General features: G+C 30.7%; 1 protein-coding gene and 2 pseudogenes across 1 annotated transcript in view; all 3 read left to right on the forward strand.

Moving 5' to 3' along the window:
- The window catches only part of LOC125820192 (phosphopantothenate--cysteine ligase 2-like), a 429,006-nt gene that overhangs the window by 386,151 nt on the left and 21,090 nt on the right, over window positions 1–21,765 (forward strand). The gene's annotated exons all lie outside the window — the stretch shown is intronic.
- On the forward strand, window positions 11,849–14,010 carry LOC125820181 (purine permease 3-like; annotated as a pseudogene).
- LOC125820221 (purine permease 3-like) lies at window positions 17,270–19,828 on the forward strand (annotated as a pseudogene).

A 21,765-nucleotide genomic window follows, 5' to 3' on the forward strand; every position in this document is an offset into this window, starting at 1 on the left:
AAATTAAACTTATGTTGATGTGTAGTTAAATTTTATATATATATATAATTATTTTAATATAAACTCACCTCTTGAGGTTGATTTTATTAATTAAACATATATAATTTAACTACACATGAACATATAATATATGTATATGTATACATACATATACATACATATATATACATATATATATGTAATTTAATAAATTTACATATATATAGATGTATACATATATATGTATATGTATACATCTATATATGTATTTATATATATACATCTATATATATATATATATATGTAAATTTATTAAATTAAACTTCTGTTGATGTGTCGTGAAATTATATATATATATACACACACACACATACATATATATATACATAATTATTTTAATATAAACTCACCTCTTGAGGTTGATTTTATTAATTAAACATATATATATATATATATATATATATATATATATATATATATATATATATATATATAATCACATTAAATTTTAAGAACACAAAATAGTCCTCCGGAAAACGATTTAAAAAAAATTAAATCAAAAGAGAAAATAATACCGACATCAAGAGGTCGGTTTTTATTGTAATTCATTAAAAATTCTAACCTCAGGAGGTCGGAATTTGGTTTACCCGGAAACCGCAAACCGACCTCCGGATGTCGCTTTTAAAAGTAATTAGATGAAATAAAAATACCGACCTTCGGATGTCGCTTTAATTAATAGTAATTATATGAAATAAAAATACCGACCTCCGGATGTCACTTTAATTAATAGTAATTATATGAAATAAAAATACCGACCTCCGGATGTCACTTTAATTAATAGTAATTTGAAGAAATAAAAATACCGACCTCATGAGGTCGGAATTTGGTTTACCCGGAAACCGCAAACCGACCTCCGGATGTCGCTTTTAAAAGTAATTAGATGAAATAAAAATATCGACCTCCGGATGTCGCTTTAATTAATAGTAATTATATGAAATAAAAATACCGACCTCCGGATGTCACTTTAATTAATAGTAATTATATGAAATAAAAATACCGACCTCCGGATGTCACTTTAATTAATAGTAATTTGAAGAAATAAAAATACCGACCTCATGAGGTCGGTATTTTAATTACATACTACCGACATTCGGAAGTCGGAATTATAAAATATTTAATTGAGAAAAAATTCCGACCTCCTGAGGTCGGAATTTTTTATGAATTACAATAAAAACCGACCTCTTGATGTCGGTATTATTTTCTCAATTAAATATAAAAAATACCGACCTCATGAGGTCGGTATTTTATATTAATTTATTTTTAGTCTTTAATTTTACCGACATACAGAAGTCGATATTATAATTTTTTTGTTTTTTATTTTACACAAAACCTATTGAGAAAAAAGAAAATATTGTTATATATATATATAATTATTTTAATATAAACTCACCTCTTGAGGTTAATTTTATTAATTAAACATATATAATTTAACTACACATCAACATATAATATATGTATATGTATACATACATATATATACATCTATGTATATATATATATATGTAATTTAATAAATTTACATATATATATAGATGTATATATATATATGTAAATATATATATATGTAAATATATACATCTATATATATATGTAAATTTATTAAATTAAACTTCTGTTGATGTGTAGTTAAATTTTATATATATATATATATATATATTACTATATAAGAAGAGTGAATAAAGATCCTCTTTTCCGTCGACACGTGGCAAAAAAAAAGAAAAAAAAAGGGTTGAACTGGACCCCAACAAAAAGCTACAAATGAATAAATTGGCTGAATTAAATGGGGGTATTTTTGGTATTTACTAGCTTTTGCTCCTTAAAACTTTTGTATGTCAATGCTTTATAATTGTACCTTTTCTTCTTTAGACAAAAAAACCATCCAACATCTCCATAATGACACATATATCCATCAAATCTACTACTCTTTAATTAATTAAAGTGGGCCCCACCACCTTTCTCATGGCGGCTGACCAATAATTGTATTTTTCTTTATTTTAATTATCATGTGTCACCATTTTTCCTTGATTACATATTTTTAAAATAAAAAATAAAGTAGTATATATAAATAATTAACAATTTAGTATGCTTAAAAATAGTAAAAACTACATAAAAAGTACTACATATTATATTACAATAATTAACAATTAATTGACACTTTAAATTCTATCAATGCTATATAAATAACGATAAAAAAGGCAACATATAATATTTAAATATATTTAAAAATAATATAAGTAATACTATACTTAATATGCTTAAAAATAGTAAAAACTACATAAAAAGTCCTACATATTATATTACAATAATTAACAATTATTTGACACTTAAATTCTATCAATGCCATATAAATTAGGATAAAAAAGGTAACATATAATATTTAAATATATTTAAAAATAATATAAGTAATACTTACATTACAATAATTAACGGCTTAAATATTTCAAAGTTATATAAAAAATTTAATTGACTCTCTAAATTCTATTGGTACCACATAAAATGGATTATCTGATAAACATATATCGTTTGAAATTGACGAAAAAGATACTATAAATTACAATAATTAAAAAAAAAAAATAGTCGACTCCAAAAAATCTATCAATTAACAACATATATTGTTTGAAATTGATAAAAAAGAAACTATAAATTACAATAATTAACAAAAAAAATTCGCTCGACTCCAACAAATCTATCAATTAATGCCACATAAATTGGGACATGGGAAATAACATATATTATTTAAAAATTAAGTTCAAAATGTACTATAAAATACAATAATTAACAACTTAATATATTAAAGAGACATATAAAAAGGGTTAATATTTAAAATTCTGCATGTGCCACATAAATTAGAACAAAGAGAGTAATAACTATTATTTTCAAAATTATGTTAAAAAAAAGTACTACAAATCACAATAGCTAACAATTTAAAATATTATTAAAATCATATAAAAATTTCAATAACTTCTCAAATTCCATAATATAACATAAATTAAAATAAATAAAAAATATATATTGGGCCCCGTGCTGGCACGGGGTCCTATATCTAGTGTATATATATATAATTATATATATATAATTATTTTAATATAAACTCACCTCTTGAGGTTGATTTTATTAATTAAACATATATAATTAAACTACACATCAACATATAATATATGTATATGTATACATACATATACATACATCTATGTATATATATATATATATATATATATTTATTTATTTTAATATAAACTCACCTCTTGAGGTTGATTTTATTAATTAAACATATATATATATATATATATATATATATATATATATATATATATATATATATGTATCACATTAAATTTTAAGAACACAAAATGGTCCTCCGGAAAACGATTTAAATAAAATTAAATCAAAATAGAAAATAATACCGACATCAAGAGGTCGGTTTTTATTGTAATTCATTTTCTGGGAAAAATTCCGACTTCTTGAGGTCGGAATTTGGTTTACCCGCAAATCGCAAACCGACCTCCGGATGTCGCTTTTAAAAGTAATTAGATGAAATAAAAATACCGACCTCCGGATGTCGCTTTAATTAATAGTCGAAATAAAAATACCGACCTCATGAGGTCGGTATTTTAATTACATACTATTTAATTTTTACCGACATTCGGAAGTCGGTATTATGAAATATTTAATTGAGAAAAAATTCCGACCTCAGGAGGTCGGAATTTTTAATGAATTACAATAAAAACCGACCTCTTGATGTCGGTATTATTTTCTCAAATAAATATAAAAAATACCGACTGTTGACACCCAATTTTGGACTATATTAATCATCGAGCTTCTTAAATTTCAAATGATTTAAAATATTTGACTTTAAGAAAAAATCCGAGCATTTTTCAAGTAATTTTGTCATTTTGTATTTGTATTATTATTATTTATTTATTTAAGATAATATATATATTTATATATAATTAGTACATTTTACGGATGTTCGAAAATTGTCACAAAAAAAAAAATGTTTTTAGTTTTATTTAAATATTTGGTTAATTAGTTTAATTGATAGTTTATATTTTTGAGTCGATTAGTTTATAATTAAGTTAATTATTTTATTTTTGTTAACATTAAGAAGCTCATTGATTGATTTATATTAATTCGTCTTACTTAGATTTTAGCCGAATTTGTTACTCTAACTCAATTTGGCTATTTCTTAAACTCCAAGATCCAACCCTTTTAGCCTCACTTTAAACCCATTTTTCAGACCCAACTTGGGCCTATTTAAAACAGGCCCATTACTTTCAGCTTTCCAATTTCCCTTTTTCCCACTAATTCCCAGCCCACTCCCATTTCCTTTCCAAATCAGCCCAATTCTAACAACATTACAATACATACAGCAACAACATACCAAACCGACCCAGCACCCCTGTACTCTCGTTCTTCTTCCTCAATACAACGAGTAGAACCCAAAAAAATGTGAGAAACAGTCCACTATCGCAGCCCTCAAAGTGTGACCCGAGTCCAGCAAGCCCTGTACGCGCTGCATCTCTTTCTTCCACGCGAATCCAGCAGCTCACGTGAACCAAACAGCAGCAGTGTGCATTTTTCTTCTACCTCACACGTCAATATCCAACAACTCCCACAGCTTTCTCTGCAACAGCCGCCCACCTCGATCTTTTCATCCGAATTTTGGGGGATTTTGGTTGATTTTTGGTACAAACGAGCAGCTCTTTGGTTCTTGAAATTTTTTGAATTGAGGATTGAGGAGGAGAATTCCGAGTCTACCCTCATTCTCACTTGAATTTTCATCCCTTTTCCCCCATTATTTTGAACCCGAGTTTCGGCTATATATTCTGGGATCATTCATTTGTAAGAGGGAGATTTTTTTTTTGGGAGTTGAAAAATTTGGTGTTAAAAAATAAAAATAATAGTTAGAGTAAGTATTAAAATTAGCTAGAGTTTGGAGGAAGAAATCCACTTGAGTGAAAAGTTCTTGAAACTTCCCGTTTGTTGTGTTCTATCCATTCCAATCTCGCCGGAGCCTCGTGTGGTGGTGGAAGCTTTTTCGTGGTCGGTTCGTTAATGTCCTAGTTGCTGCCCAGGAAAAGGTAACATTTCCCCCTTTATAATATCCCTCCTTTCCATTAAGACATGACGCTACTAGCTGTGTTTGTTCTCTGTTATTCGCTACCGAGCTGTGGGTGTTTTTATTAAGCGACTTTAGTGCCTACTCTTAGTGCTGATTCAAAGTTTTCTTTTTGCTGTTTTTGTAGTCGGTGTTTCTTTGTTTCGAATTTGTTTCATCGCTTGTTTCTCGTTTATTTGTCTTGATGTTTGAACTAGTATCCCTTTGTTTTCGTTGTCTTAAACATCCGGGTTTATTCACTTTGTTACTGTTAATGTTCTTTGTTTTCCTTTTGAAATGAGGGCAGAGCTAAAAAATAAAAATAAATAAAAATCTTTGAGTATGAAGTTGTATATTGTCTTAGCTATTGTTTGATGGGCTGTAGGAGTTGGTTTTTATCCATTTTTGGGAACCATGACGTTCTTACTCTCCTGCAGGTCATGTTTGAATTAAGTTTATGTCTCTATTTTGCTTAAATTTTAGTCGAAATCGCTTACCATTTGTAATCTAGTTCCAATTGCGAGCTTTATAGAATACTTAAGACTATACCATGTGGTCTTTCTCACTGATCAGATTGTTGTCTGGCATGCCCCCTTTACACTTTAAGTTGTCACTTGTCCATTGTAATGCCATCTGCCTTTGCTACACCTATGTTTGCTTGCTTTACTAAGATTATTTTCTTTCATACGTATGTATTCTTGGTTCTCTCCAAGCTTGGACTCTCCACAATTTAGTATTAGGATTTTGTTGATCATACTAGTTTTGATTACTTCCTTGTTTAGCCTTATTTTTTACCTTAAACTTCAATGGTTTTTTTTTCTTGTTGAGTTTGTCACTATTAAGGGGCCAAATGTCTGTTGATTAATATTCAGTAGCTCATCTTTTGTATTCTTAGAAGTTCTAACAGTAGACCTTGGCAGTGGTCCCCTTTTGGTCTTGAGATAATTAAGTTGATTTTAATTTTCAACTAAGTTATGTCTCATTTGCTTCCTTATCTTCGAATGCTAATTTTGTTTTTCTTTCTTTTGTTGTGTGAACCTTTCCCCGAGCCCGTGGTGGACTCCTTCTCTCTTGCATCCTCGAGATGAGTCGTAGAGGCTTAATTTATTTACTTTTTCTCCATCGAGTCGGCCCCCCAGCAAGCAGGGACTGATGTACAGGTCTTGGAGAAGTAAAAAACGGACTGTATACATGACCTATACAGCTGTATACACAAGTATACACGGAAAAAAACAGCGATATACAAGTCCAAAAATTGAAACAGGTGTTCTGGAAGTTGAATTAAGTTGTATACATTCGGTATGCAGTCTTATATACAAACAAAATGGGCTGGGTTCATACGATATACACTGATATACAACCAGTGTATACAAAAACGGGATTGAGCCTAAGCCTAAAATCAGCAGCGAATTTGGCCCAAGAAGGGCCCAAATTCAATTTCTCCCTACTCTTTAATTATTCAATTATGATTATTTATTGTTTATTGTGTGTTGACTCTAACTTTTAAATTATTAACTAACCTAATTAAATTCCCCAAACGATAAGTCATTTTCTTTGTATTGGCTTACTTTTTAATACACTCTTTTATTTGTTTTGTATTCATTTATCTTACTAATCAAATATATTGGCTATATTTTATCTTAATTATTATTTTTTTTTTGTTCTTTAAAAGATATGTTTTGAATGCCTCTTCCTTTAATCATCTTGCTTATTTAAATGGTTTTAAGTTAACACTTTTCTCAAATGAACCAAAAAATAAAAATTGTGTGTGTTCTTTTTTTACCAATTGATTTAAAATGGTCTCATGCTTTAATTTATCAAATTGGTTAAAATTATTATTTTTTAAAATAAAAAATAAAATTTTAATCTAGTTTTTTTTATTAAAATTCTAATCACTTGTATCACAAGCCAAATGTGTCATTATTGAAATCTTTTTCTCTAAAAAGAGAATGTGTCGTTTATCTAATTATTTTTCTTGAATTAATTAAATATTATAATTTATTTAAATATTCCTATGTTAAATTTCTCAAAATTAGTCAAATCATTTTAAGTCAAATTGCCGGTCAACCGCAAGTTAGCGGGCATTTCGAGGGCCTAACACCTTCTCGGAATGTATATTGAACTTCGAACCCTTTCATTTTTCAATTGATTTTATCTGTTTAAATCTTTTGAAAACCTTATAGTTTTTTTCTTGATTTTTACTATAAAAAAAAATTAAGTGGCGACTCTGTTCTTTTGAGAATTCGATTTGCTTAAACCATAAGTTTAATCGGTTTTTTTCAAAAACTCAGTCATTTTCCCTTTACATGTATTTTTAAATAAAACAGAAATGGCGACTCCGCTGGGGATTTAATTAAGTTCTAACCATAAGATTTGACTTGTTTGACTAATTGTATTAATTGCTAAATTGTTTATCTGCTCTCAACATGTTTAAATTAATATAACTGTCATTGCATTTCATGGCATCTTCCTATTATATTATAGTATATTAAGGACGGTTTCTGCATAATCGCAGCCGAACTTTTTATACTCAACCCTTTTTCGGAAGGATCGGCAATTTATTGGTACGTCATGCGTCCAATGGTTGTCGTGAATTCCAGCCTAAGTTGTCCACTTGGGTTCCCTATCTTTCAAAGCCACTCTTAGTCAACTAGCGTAGAGCGAAACCAAATCCCAATTTTTAGCGCATTTTGAACTAGGTCGACCCAACACCCAAGGCGTGTTGGGCCTATTAGAAGCTCTCCTTGTGTCTATTTGGCCCATTTGCCAATAAAAAGACAATCATACTTATATGTTTTAATTGAAGGATGTATATGTCATTTTTAAACAAATCAATTATCAGGTGGGGGTGGGGGTTTAATTACCTTTGTTTGTTTTTCTTGTAGGATGAATCCGACGTTTGAGCCGTTGAGAACCCGAATGGTGACTATTCCTGATCCTTACCTCCAAGTTTGGTGGAAATTCATGAACAAGGAAGATAAAAAGAAAGTTCAAAGACATATAGGCCATCTCCCGTCATTAATGGAAATGGTGGCTTACCCCGACTTGATTGGAACGATGGTGAAATTTTGGGACAGCGACAACATGGTATTTCGATTTGGGGAAGTAGAGTTGACTCCAACTATAGATGAAGTTCTTGCCAGTTACGAGAGTGTTGGCATGTGCAACAAGAGGAAGCACCAACCCGATACTGATCTTCTCTTTCCAAAAGTATGAGATTTTGCCGAAATCAAAGAAAAATTGTCACTCGTCAAAGCTGAATGGATGGACAGGCTGCCCGGGTCAAATATTCCACTTCGGAAGTTGTATTATCGATTTGGACGCGCAAGAGCTTATGAGAAGTTTAAAGATGAGTTCGTTTCAGAAGAAAAATGGAAAGAAACACGCCCTCTCACTTTTGCGATATGTCTACTTGGGACAATGGTGTTTCCCCAAGGACCAAACTACACCATCCATCCAAGTGTAGTAATGGTTACTCATGCTATTTTTAATGGAGTAAGCTATGGGCCTGTAAGAAAGTACTACAATTTGGCTCTTATGATCCTTGCTGACATTTACAGGGCGTTGGATAGATGTAAAAATGGCACACGTTTCTTTCAAGGGTGTAACCTGATACTTCAATGGTGGATGATGCGACACTTGATCAAAGCTCATGATCCAACAGAATCAGATCCCTTGGAAAGACCGAACAGGCTCGAAAGTCACGATTGGTGGGTGCAACGTAATCATTTCAATAGGACTGGAGGCCAAGAGTTTTGGTACCCGAGACTTCAGGGTTTGAGAGAGGAAAATGTGCAGTGGTCTATCCAATGTTTGATAGTAACAAAACAAATTGTGATCCGAAGTGGAAAGGCCCCCTACTTGATATTTGCTGGGTTGAGAGGAACTCGGCCATATGCTCCTTCTCGAGTACTTAGACAGCTATGAGGGAAACAAGAGCTTCCTCAGATAGAAGACATGACAAGATTTGTGACGGATCATGAAAATGGCGAAGTCGCTTTTACTAAAAAGATGCTTCAATTATGGAAGACTCGAAGGGTATTGGGCGAGCCGGTGCCAAATAGGTTTCGTCCGGAATGCTCTAAGGATTACAAAGAATGGTTAAAGAAGAGTCTCACCGGAACTATCGAACCCGGTCCAAACGTTCCCCATATTATTGCAGATGTTGGAGCCAAGCATCAAATCCGACTTCATAAACTCCAAGAGAAGTTTGATAGGAATGAGCTGGAGTATCAACGTCGACACTCAGAAGACGCTAAAGTCATAGCTCAGTTGAAGCAAGAGTTACAAAAATCCAGGCAATGTATGTCAGAATTAGATGATAGCATGGAGCAACAGATTCAGTCGGTTGAGAGGTTCAGACATCAAGAAGGGGCTCGGTTGGCAAGAGATCACCTATGGACGAATAGATATACTATGTGGGAAGAGGTCAGCATCGCCAAGAGGGCCAGACTTGGTGAAGGATCAGGAGAAGCTTGAAGTTTGTTATCATCCCCTGCGTGGGATTGCTTTATTTGTACTTTGTTTTGTAATTTATTTTTCGAACTCTTTTCCCCAATTTTATGTTTGTCCAACATTTTTGAATATTATTAATGAAATATTTTGGGGATAATTAATTGGCTTAAAAAGACATATACATCCTTCAATTCGCTAGGCCTATCCTTGGCACAAAAGGGTCACATGCATGTTTAGGACGCGATATTTGTCTTTTTACTTGTGTGCTTTAACTGTTTATGTGGTACGTTGCTTTGAATGAGGACATCTTTAGCCCACTCCTTTTCAAAAATTTCTGAAAATCTCTACAATGCTAAATACGAATCACCACCAAAATATCCGACCAAAATTCCATGAGTCTTAAGTTTCTCAGTCAGAAATAAAATCCTACTACCAAATCCTAAGCTACTACTCTATCATCTCATGAAAGGTAAAATTGCAGCTAAGATGGAAAAAGGCAAGAGTATCGACATAGAGCTAACTGAGGAGGATTTGAGGATGAAACTACAGCGGCTCAGACAAGAGATCCAAGAAACCAGAGAAAGGAGAATAGAAGTGGAGCTCGCCACTGCAGTGGCACGAGCAGCAAATGCAGCACTAGACGTGGAGTTGGCAGCAAAGATGACAAAATGTGTTGTTATAGATGAAGAGACAAGGGTAGGGGTGAAAAAATGAAATTTTGAAGTCGAAAATATTTTTTAAAAATAAAACTTAAAATTTTTTTTTGGGAGGTGGGTGGGGCTGGTAGGGGGTGGGGTGGGGTCGAGGTTAGGGGTGAAAAAATGAAATAATATATTTTAAAAACAAACTTAAATTTTTTTCTTTTGGAAGGGGGTGGGGGCTGATAAGGGCTGGGGGGGGCGAGGGTAGGGGGTAAAAAATAAAAAATTGAAATTAGAAATATCTTTTAAAAACAACTTTTAATATATTTTTGGGAGGGGTGGTGGTAGGGTGTGGGAGTAGAGTGAGGGTGGGGTAAAATATTGAATTTAAAAACAAACTTAAATTTTTTATTTTTTTGGGGGGGTGGGGGTTGGTTTGAGTGTAGGGACAAAATAAATTGATTTTTTCAACATTTTTTTTTTAATTGGAAGTTGGAAGAGAGTTTGGAAAATGTTTTCCTTAAGTTTTGAAGGGAAGTTATTTTCCTTAAATTTGAGGAAAATGAGTTGATTTGGAAAACATTTTCCAAAACATTTAACCCAACCAAACATGAGAAAATTGGAAAACATTTTCATACCAAACACACCCATACAGACATACTTATCGCATAAAGAATTATATTATTATTATTATTAATGTACCTTTTTATGAGAAATAATCACTTATGTAATTTGATAAGTATATGTCTGTTAGTTTAAGTAAGTAATACATATAAAGTTTGTTGTGGAAATATTGTGGATTAACTAGGACACAATTACAAATAAATAAAATAGAGAAAAGAAAAATAATATAAGGATTTAAGGAGGTTTCGGCTAGCCCTAACTTCCTTGTTTAAATCATTTTCTTCGAATAAGTTTCCCTCAAAAGGTCAAATGCACCTTATATAAAGTCAAATTAATACTCCTGAGGAAGAGAACGAACGTCAGTCTCTTGAGCGACCGATCAAGAAATGCAAAGATGTGTGAGGGATAGAAATAAATAGTGATGGGATAAAGTTTTTGTATCTTATTTGGTTGCAATGTTTGTGATAACTTATCCCACCATTTATATCATAGTGATGGGATAAGTTATTTCATATACATGGTGGGATAAATTATCCCAGGATAGCTAACTCCAAGATGACTTTTTCCCAACCAAACGACCATGGTTAGTGATGAGGGCATAGGACAGAGAAAGTTCCCTTTTTAAAAAATGGTTTATTTTGACTTGACTAAGAAAATAAAGAAAAAATTTCAATGTTGTGGTCCTAAATTAAAGTTATGTCAAAACCCTTTAATCTTGTGATCTTAAACATGTCACATGAAAAATTGAAATTAAAATGTTGCTAAAAAAAGAAAGTAAATCATTTTTTTTTAAACAGACTAAAAAAGTGTTTTTCTTTTTTAAACAGATGGAGTGGTAGCTTTCCTCTTTGGCTTATATGTATCACATTCAATAACTTCATCAAATGAGAGTCTCATTTCTTGCAACTAGCTCTACCTAGTGCTACTGCTATAATTAAATACATACACCCCCACAAATACCTCTCAAACACATCACAAGAAAAATATATATATGGACATGGAAATAGAGCAAGAGGGCAACTATGATAAGCCTAAGAAACTCAAAAATTTCATGTCAATTAAGTCACTTCTTATCCTCATATATTCTATCTTCTTTTCAATTGGCCAAATATCAGGTGCAATGCTTGTAAGAATTTACTTCTTACATGGTGGAAAAAGAAAATGGTTGCAATCTTTTTTGCTAACAGCAGGATTCCCAATCTTGATTTTACCAATTTCAATTTCTTATATAAAAAAAAGAAAAAAATTTACTACTAATAATAATAATATTAGAGTTTTTGTCACACCTAAATTAGCAATATTTAGTGCTATTTTAGGCATACTTCTTGGTATTTGTAGCTACCTCTACAACTTTGGCATGTCTTATCTCCCCATTTCGATTTCTTCTCTCCTTGGTTCAACGTCCCTAGCATTCACCGCGATTTTCGCGTATTTCATGGTGAAACATAAGTTCACAGATTATTTCGTGAACGCGGTGGTGTTGATGATATTAGGGTCGATTATATTAGGGTTACACATGAATAGAGATCGTCCGATAGGTGAATCGAATTGACGATACATGTTAGGGTTTGTGATGACACTTGTTGGTGCGGCTCTTCATGGATTTATAAATGCAGGAGTTGAGTATAGTCATGTTAAAGCTGGAGTTGTTGTCACGTTTGATCTTGTCATGCAAATGCAATTTCTTATATCAATGTTCTCAGCTTTGTTTTGTATCGTCGCAATGATTATCAACAAAGATTTTCAGGTAACCGTCTCTTTTTAAAGTTTAAGCAGTTAGAAAAAAATTACTTTTAGGCATGTAGATAGTCATAGTAACGTACGATGTCCATTTTATTTTAGCATTTTACGTATATAAACAAGTAAATTAGAAGTATGCATAGATTTTACATTACAAGTGTAATTTAATCTACAATAACATGTTATTTATCTTATATGAGAAATTAAATAGTCTAGCAAAGGAAACATTATATTACAATTTTTAAAGTAGTTAAAAGAATTTAAATTCATAAAAGTCGTGAAAACACTATATAAAGTAATATAATTGCTTCGTTCTGCTTTATGTTATAGTTTGAATCGACCATGATGACGGAACTTACCAAAGAAATGAAGATTTCTAAAAGGAAAAAAGAAGAAAGAAAGAATTAGAGTTAACAATGACATGAACTTTCTTTCTCTTTATAAGAGTGATCACTTAAAAAAAACTTCTTCTTTTTGTGTGGAAAGAAAAAAAAGCTTCCTTTTCAAAAGATAACTAAGCAGTGTCAATGACATGAACTTTTTTTATTTACAGAGTGAAAAAGAAATTTTAAGTAATTATTTTCAAAGATAATAAAGGGGATATGTTCAAGCATGAGCAATTTATCTTTCTTTTTAGTCCGTTTATACAAAATTATCTTCTTCTCTATATTTAGTAATTCTTTAATTAATTCCAATATTTTACATGACTTTTTTTAAAATTATAAGATTCAAAGGAAATTTTTGATATATTACATATATGCATGCATCTCCAATTTAAGACCACAAAATTAAAAGATTTCTTTTTAGTTTTTCTAAAACTTCATGCATAGTCAAACTACAACGCTTAAATTAACATCGAGAAAGTACTTTTTCTTTAAGAGTTTAAGATATATACGTCGTCCATATAAATCATATGCACACAACACATCAGATCCTCTTCACATGTTATAGCAAGTAACCTGCTATTTTATTTGCATGCAAGATTACAAATCTCATATCTTAAGAATGTCTGCCGAGCTATAAATATTCTTTGAATAACCTGACAGTGTAAGGAATCTTTTTAACAATATGTAGACCATCACTAGAGAAGCTGAAGAATTTGGATTAGGGCAAAAAAAGTACTATATGATATTAGCATTAACAGCAATATCTCTACAAACTATGATGATTGGAAGTCTTGGGATGATTTTCTGCTCCTCAGCACTATTGTTTGGGATAGTAAATGCACTTCTAATTCCAATAGAACAAATATTTGCTGTCATTTTCTTGCCTGAAAACTTCAATTCTGACAAGTGGATGGCTTTGGCTATGTGTCTTTGGGGTTTTGCTTCCTATTTCTATGGAGAATATAAAGATAGCATGGCCAACAAGGTTACAAAAAATAAGCATGCTACCCTGCCAGACCAAGTTTGAATAACATTAATGCTACTTTTTCTGTATGTATTCAGTGGTGTACGCAGGATTTTATGTAGGTAATTTATTAGTATTACAACTCTGTCAGTATGGGAGTTTGGGTCATCTTGGATTGTGGAGTTCTTTTAAGACGTCTATTTTCGATTGTAAATTGATGCATGTTTATTTTAATACTTTTTAAGCGATGTCAACATGTTGAGTATTTATAGTGGCGGAGCCAGAAATTTTTTTTTTAAAAAAATTATGCCAAGGAAATTTAACAATTACTTATATATATTATATGCAAAAAAGATAAAATAAATCATTTTTACCCTATTTACCTGCATATATAGTACAATTTTTCAACAAAGAAGCTTCAACCCCTCTGCCCGATATGTGAATATATGTTATGAGTGTATATATATTATCGAAGGCGGAGCTACTGTATTAGATACTATACTAGCTAGTTTCATGTTTATTTCTAACTTGGTCATCAAATGTTTTATGTATTGCTTTAGTTCAAGCAACAAATTGTATTTAATGCTCTTTCGTTACATGATTTATTCTTCATATAAATATATATAGAATCTATGAAGTACATTTTGTGCTATAATTCTTCCTATCTGATAGAAAAGGATCCCATGATCCTGAACTGATCTTACCTGGGGTTGCAAATTCCAAGTTTGTCTATGAAGAGCAGATTTAATTATATTAGTGTCTATAATTAATTTCTTATGTGTAATACTAATTGATAAGTGTATATTTTATAAACAATTATATATTATATCAATAATCCCTCCGTTTCATGTTATATGTACATCTTACTGAAAATATTTGTCTCGTATTACTTGATCACTTACTAAATCAAAATAGAATTAATTAAATTTTCTCGTTTTACCCCTACAATTATATGACTTTTGGAAGTTTAAACAAATTTTAAAGATCTAATTTTTTTCCAGAGGCTAATTAATATGAACAAAGGACAAAATAGTAAATTTGATCAATCTATTATTGATTTCTTAATCACCATGTTAAATAGAAAGCGTTCATCTCATATAAACCAAATGGAGTATTATATAAATATAATGTATAACCAAATATATATGATGTATAATCAATTAATTATGTATTGCTGATGTATATATTATATATACATCCATCCTGGGGTTTTTTTAATTTTTAATATTTATCACCATATGGTGGTGACACCTCTATATTGATGAATAAAATTATAAAGCTAAGGAGAGCTTAAGCTCGACCCATTGTTTCAGTAGTTGCTTAGCAAAATTAAGATTCTGACAAAAACTATACAAGTTTTGAACAAATTTACAAGTCTAGCATAATAGACAAAATTATCTATAACATCTTAATTGAATCAGTTCTATACAAAATAATTCTTTCTCTGCTTATGCCTTAGAGACTCTATTTGTATGAGATCAAGTTTGTAAAGATCCGATGGCTATCAATGATAGGTGAGCCTGTGCAAAAATCATCCTGGGTCAATGTAACTACACTCCTGATGAGTTGGTACTTGAAGTTTCACCTAAAAATTTAATTTTCCATCTTGTAATTGAATGCTCTTTCCTATTTTCCCAACCACAATAAATAAATAAATAAAGTAGTAGAAGAAAAAACCATTATCTGGATTAAATGGTGAGGCAAATTAAAGGAAAAATTAAGCTTAAGAATTACACAACTTATTTAGAATCGCAATCAAGAAAACGTCACGTTTTTCATATGCTTGAAAATGATCCATAATAGTAGGGGTGTGTATTGATCGGTTCGATTTTTATATATTATTGATTCGGTCTATTGATTTTTAGTTTTTAAATACGTTAAATTAACCAATAACTAAACCGATATTTCTTATCGATTTTGGTCCTTAACAGTTCGGTTTTCGGTTTAACCAATAAGAAAATACTTATAAAACAAATATATGACTTCTTTAATAAATTTGACACGACAACACAATAATGTAACTTTACAAATGCTTATAAAATAGAAACAATAATAAAAACATGAAAAGAACTATACAAGTGTAACACAAAGAGAAATTAAGAGGAATGTTTGGTTCTTACTTTAATTAGCTTTTGACATTTTGTAAAATGTGAAGTTGTGGACCTAAAGTCACTGTGAAGTGTGAATTGAAGGCTAAAGGACAAAGAAATAACTAGTAAGATATTGATATTGATATTTAATAATTATGTTCAAGTAAAAGTAGTAAATTACTAGTCTTAATGGGTTATTGGTTTACCCAATAACCCAATATTAAAAATCAATACCAAACCAATAACCCAATTTTTTTTTCTTCCATAAAATCATTAAAAAACTCGTTAATCCAATAACACATTTTCGATTCGATTTATCAATCGATTCAATTTTCTACCAATAGCGTAAATTTCTTTTTCATATGGCACCTTAGTGTTTGTCCACTTTTTCACAATTGACAAAACAAATAATCCAAATATAAGTTTTAAAAAATAGGGCAATCCAAAATATCATAACATTATCAATAAGCATTATTGACTTCATTTTTGCTTTTGACAAAAAAGTAGATTCATCATTAAACACTTCTACCTTTCTTTAATTTCAAGAATCAATTATGCTTTTGTATATCAATATTAAATTCGCAAGTATAGTTTGAATAATTTTTATTAAAGATGCTAAGCCACACAATCATATGATGTTACATTGCCTTATTACTAGGATACTCTACTTTTCTTCCTATACAATAATGTTAGTAGCTTGTGCAACAACTAGAATCTCAATTGTACAATAATAATAATAATCCTTTTGGACTTCAAATAGTGACATCCTCGTGGATTTAATTTATACATATACTATATTATCAACGATGGTGGTGAAATGGATAGAATATAGTCTACTCTTAACTAAAGGACCAAAATCGAAGGATCTTATTCCACCTTATTATTCACTATTCTTAATTAATAATCTCAAATTTGAGTCTAAAAATGGAAAAGTTTATGCTAGAGAGCACTTACCTTAGACCTCTGATTAAGGATGGAACAGTCTCACCACTGCAACACAACCCTTGTTGGTATGTTTAAGTGTTAGTTAAAATAAGTAATAATATGAAGTTAAAATTTGAAAATAAATGATTCTCGTCGTACCAAATACTAGAAAACAATTTCGTTAAAAAACATTTTCCCTCAAAAGACAAGTACACCTTAATCACTTTAATTTCCTCTTTGGCTTATATGTACCACTAATAAATATACCCCACAAATTAATATCTCTCAAACACATTCACAAAAAAAATATGGACATGGAAATTGAGCAAGAGGGCAACTACAATAAGCCTAAGAAACTCAAGAATTTCATGTCAATTAAGACACTTCTAATTCTCATATATTGTATCTTCCTTTCAGTTGGCCAAATATCAGGTGTATTGCTTGTTAGAATTTATTATTTACATGGTGGAAAAAGAAAATGGTTGCAATCTTCATTGCTAACAGCAGGATTCCCAATCTTGATTTTACCAATTTCAATTTCTTATATGAAAAAAAAGAAAAAAATTACTATCAATAACAATAATATTAGACTTTTTGTCACACCTAAATTAGCAATATTTAGTGCTATTTTAGGTATCCTTCTTGGTATTTGTAGCTACCTCTACACTATTGGCGCGTCATATCTTCCCGTTTCGATTTCTTCTCTCCTCTCTTCAACGTCCCTTGCATTTACCGCGATTTTTGCGTATTTCATGGTGAAACATAAGTTCACACATTATTCCGTGAACGCGGTGGTGTTGATGATGTTAGGGTCAATTATATTAGGGTTACACATGAATGGAGATCGTCCGATAGGTGAATCAAATCGGCAATACACGTTAGGGTTTGTGATGACAATTATTGGTGCGGCTCTTCATGGATTTATAAATGCAGGAGTTGAGTATAGTCATGTTAAAGCTGGAGTTGTTGTTACCTTTGATCTTGTCATGCAAATACAGTTTCTTATATCCATGTTCTCATCCTTGTTTGTATCGTCGCAATGATTATCAATAGAGATTTTCAGGTAATACGTCTCACTCAAAAGTTTAAGCTATTAGAAAAAATGTAACTTTTTGTTACTTAGTTGTATTTTTAACATTTAGGCATGTTATTTTACTTTTATAAACTAGCAAATTAGAAGTATATATAAATTTTATATTATAAGTGTAATTTAGTGTATTATAACATGTTATTATGAGCTATTATCCGTAGTTATTTTTAAGTGATATAATAGTGTATATAAAAATTCTTTTATACTGTCAGTTATAAAAGTCAAATTATTTATCTTATATGAGAAATTAATTAGTCTGGCAAATAAAATATCATATAAAAATTAATATTCAAAAGAATTATGCAATATAGTTTTGCAAGTACTACTATCTGTTTGTTCCGATTTGTGTGACAGCTTGAATCTAGCACAAAATTTACGACGAAAAAAATAAAGATTTTTTAAATTTATAATATTAAACATATCATAATATTCGTGTGGTTAAATTTTTTTGAAAACTTTTTGACGTTAAATATGCCATAATATTTGTAACTATTAAAGTTTCAAAATCTTAGTAAAGGATAAGATGAAAAATTAAAAATTAATATTTTTTAAATTTTAAATATAAAAATCTGCTATTCTTTTATAAAGAAAAAAAAAAGTATTATCAATGAAATTGTTTCAAACTTTTTGGAGCATCCCACAGCAAAAAAAGAAGTGCAATAACTAAATAGTGGAAGTGTGGGATTAGTATACAAAAGGAAATAAAAAAAAGTAGAGTTACCAATGACATGAGCTTTCTTTCTCTTAATTTATAAGAGTGATCACATAAGAAAAAACTTTTTTTATTTGTGTGGTAAGAAAAAAAGTTTCCTTTTCAAAAGATGATCAAGATGTATCAATAGTATAGTAAAGCAGAAAGAGTGGCATCTATAGTGGAAATATGTAGAGCAACATAAAGGGGAAAAAGAATTAAAAATAACTTTTATTTAATTATTTTTCAAAGATAATCAAGGGGTTATTTTCAAAGATAATCAAGGGGATATCTTCAATCATAGCATTTTACTCTTTTTAGTGGGTTTTAAAAAAATATCATTTTTTTTCTATATTGGGTAACTCTCTAATATTCCAATATTTCACCTAACTTTTTTAAGATCATAAAATCAAACATCTCTAATTTAAGATTTCAAAATTAAAAAATATCTTTTAGTATTTTTACACTCTAAGACACTTAAATTAATATTGAGAGTTTAAAATATATACGTCGTCGATGTATTGAATATTTACATTATCAAGTCCTTTTCATCTGTTATAGCTGGTAACTTGTCTTATTTATAAAATTGCATATCCCACATATTAAGAATATTATTCACCTATATATCATTTGAATGATCTGACGGCTGATGGTGTAAGAAAATATTTCATAAAAATATGCAGGCCATCACTAGAGAAGCTGAAGAATTTGGATTAGGGCAAAGAAAGTACTATATGATATTAGCACTATCAGCAATATCTCTACAATCTATGATGATTGGATGTCTTGGAATGATTTACTGCTCCTCAGCACTATTGTTTGGGATAGTAAATGCACTTCTTGTTCCAATACAACAAATATTTGGTGTCATTTTCTTGCCTGAGAGCTTCAATTCTGATAAGTGGATGGCTTTAGCTATGTGTCTTTGGGGTTTTTCTTCTTATTTCTATGGAGAATATAAAGATAGCATGACCAACAAGGTTACAAAAACAAAACATGCTACCCTGCCAGACCAAGTTTGAGTAACATTAATGTTATAATTTTAGTTAGTGATGTACGCAAAATTTTATATAAGTAATTTATTAGCATTATAACTTTGCCAGTATGGAAGTTTGGGTTGTCTTGGTTTGTGGAATTCTTTTAAGATGTTTATTTTTATAACGATTCGGTCCGTCGTTATTTAAATGCACCTCGTGAGGGTTCCAAAAATTTCTTGAATTTCGGTGTCATATTTTAATTTGGGATGCACGATGGAATTATTAAATTTGAACTGATCTGGGCTAACGTCATCCCGCCATAAGGGGATGCCTACCGCTATGAATAGCGCATGCAGAGCATCTATAGCGGGGCTGACGGAATCAGACCCGATGTCTTTTATTTTTCTTCCCTCTTTTCTTTGGCAAAATAAATTACGAGGGTTACTCTGAAAATTCCCCTAAGCCACCTTAAGCTCAAGAGCAATGGAGGAGAGGGATTTCCGCATAAGGAAGGGTAAGTCCCACTGAATTTTGGTCAACGCTCATCAAGATTCATCCCCAAAGAGCAAGGAGTTGCATTCATAGTCCTTCAACAACTGTTTGGCACCCAAGTAGCCTAGGTTTTCTTAATTGAGTAGTTAGACCTTGTATTTATCCATGTAATATTTTGTAAATTGTCTGGAGGGTCCATGCATAGACCTTCCAATACGGAGTCGGAATGGTTGAATGTATGGTTAGTTGTGGTTAGGCTGATGATGGACCTTCGTGAAGTACAATTGAATCGATCATCACATGGCTGCTAAAGCAAGCTAAGTTTCACAAGGTCTTGAGAAAATCGAAATATTCTCTCACTTCGTTTGAGCTGAATTACATTCACCATTTTTCTCTCTCTTCACCTTAATTAGGGGCAATATTTAAATCTATGACAACTAGAAAAGTAGGGTGATAAATAAATGAATTGGGTCAAATTTGAACGGGTTTAAACGAATTAGATTATGGATGAATCATAATTCAATCCATCTAAATTATAGAATTCGTAATTGTATATGTGACGAAAAAAATTCAACACAGCTTGTGTATGCCATATATATGTAATGCAATATTGTATAAAGAGTTATATATTATATCGATATTATATAAATAGTATTTAACCAAGTATATATCGATGTATAATTATGTATCACATTAATATATACATCCATGTTGGGGTCAATGTAACTATGCTCCCGATGGATTGTTACTTGAAGTTTCACCTTGTTGATGAAAAATTGATTTTCCATCTTGTAATTCGATCCTTTCGCCTATATTCCCTGCTCGCAATAAATAAATAAAGTAGAAGAAGAAAAAACCACATGAGCTGATTCTTGAAAATGATAGTAGAAAACTAGAAGTATACTTTTGTGGAAATAAACATTTATGAATGAGGCATGCCACTATCTCTGGATTACATGTTGAGGCAAATTAAAGGAACAGTGAAGCTTAAGAATTACATATGCTTGAAAATGATCCATAATAGTGTAAAATTTCTTTTTTATATGGCACCTTAGTGCTTGCCCACTTTTTCACAATTGACAAAATATAAATCCAAATATAAGTTTTAAAAAGTAGGGTAATCCAAAATATCATAACAATAGCAATAAGCATTATTTGCTTCATTTTTAATTCTGACAAAAAGTATATTAAACTTTATACACTTTTTGCTTTCATCAAATTGAAGAATCCACTAAATAACAATGCTTTTAATTTTTATATCAATACTCATGAATTCATAAGTATAATTTGAATAACTTTTATGAAAGATACAAAGTCACACAATCGATCACATGATATTATATAGTGCCTTATTACTAGGACTAGGATTTGGATACTCTACCTAGTCTACTTTTCCTCCTTTTACAATGTTAGTGGCTTGTTATCTATTCGACAATAATCTTTTTGGACGTTCAAATCTTATTGACATCCAAGTGGATTTAACTTATACATATACTATATTACAAGCGACTTTGATGAGATGGGCAAAATTTCACCACTCTTATGAATGGTTTT

This window comes from Solanum verrucosum, unplaced genomic scaffold (assembly GCF_900185275.1).
Source record: "Solanum verrucosum unplaced genomic scaffold, falcon-dt-bn FXZP01000229.1, whole genome shotgun sequence".
In the NCBI taxonomy this organism is placed as follows: Eukaryota; Viridiplantae; Streptophyta; class Magnoliopsida; order Solanales; family Solanaceae; genus Solanum; species Solanum verrucosum.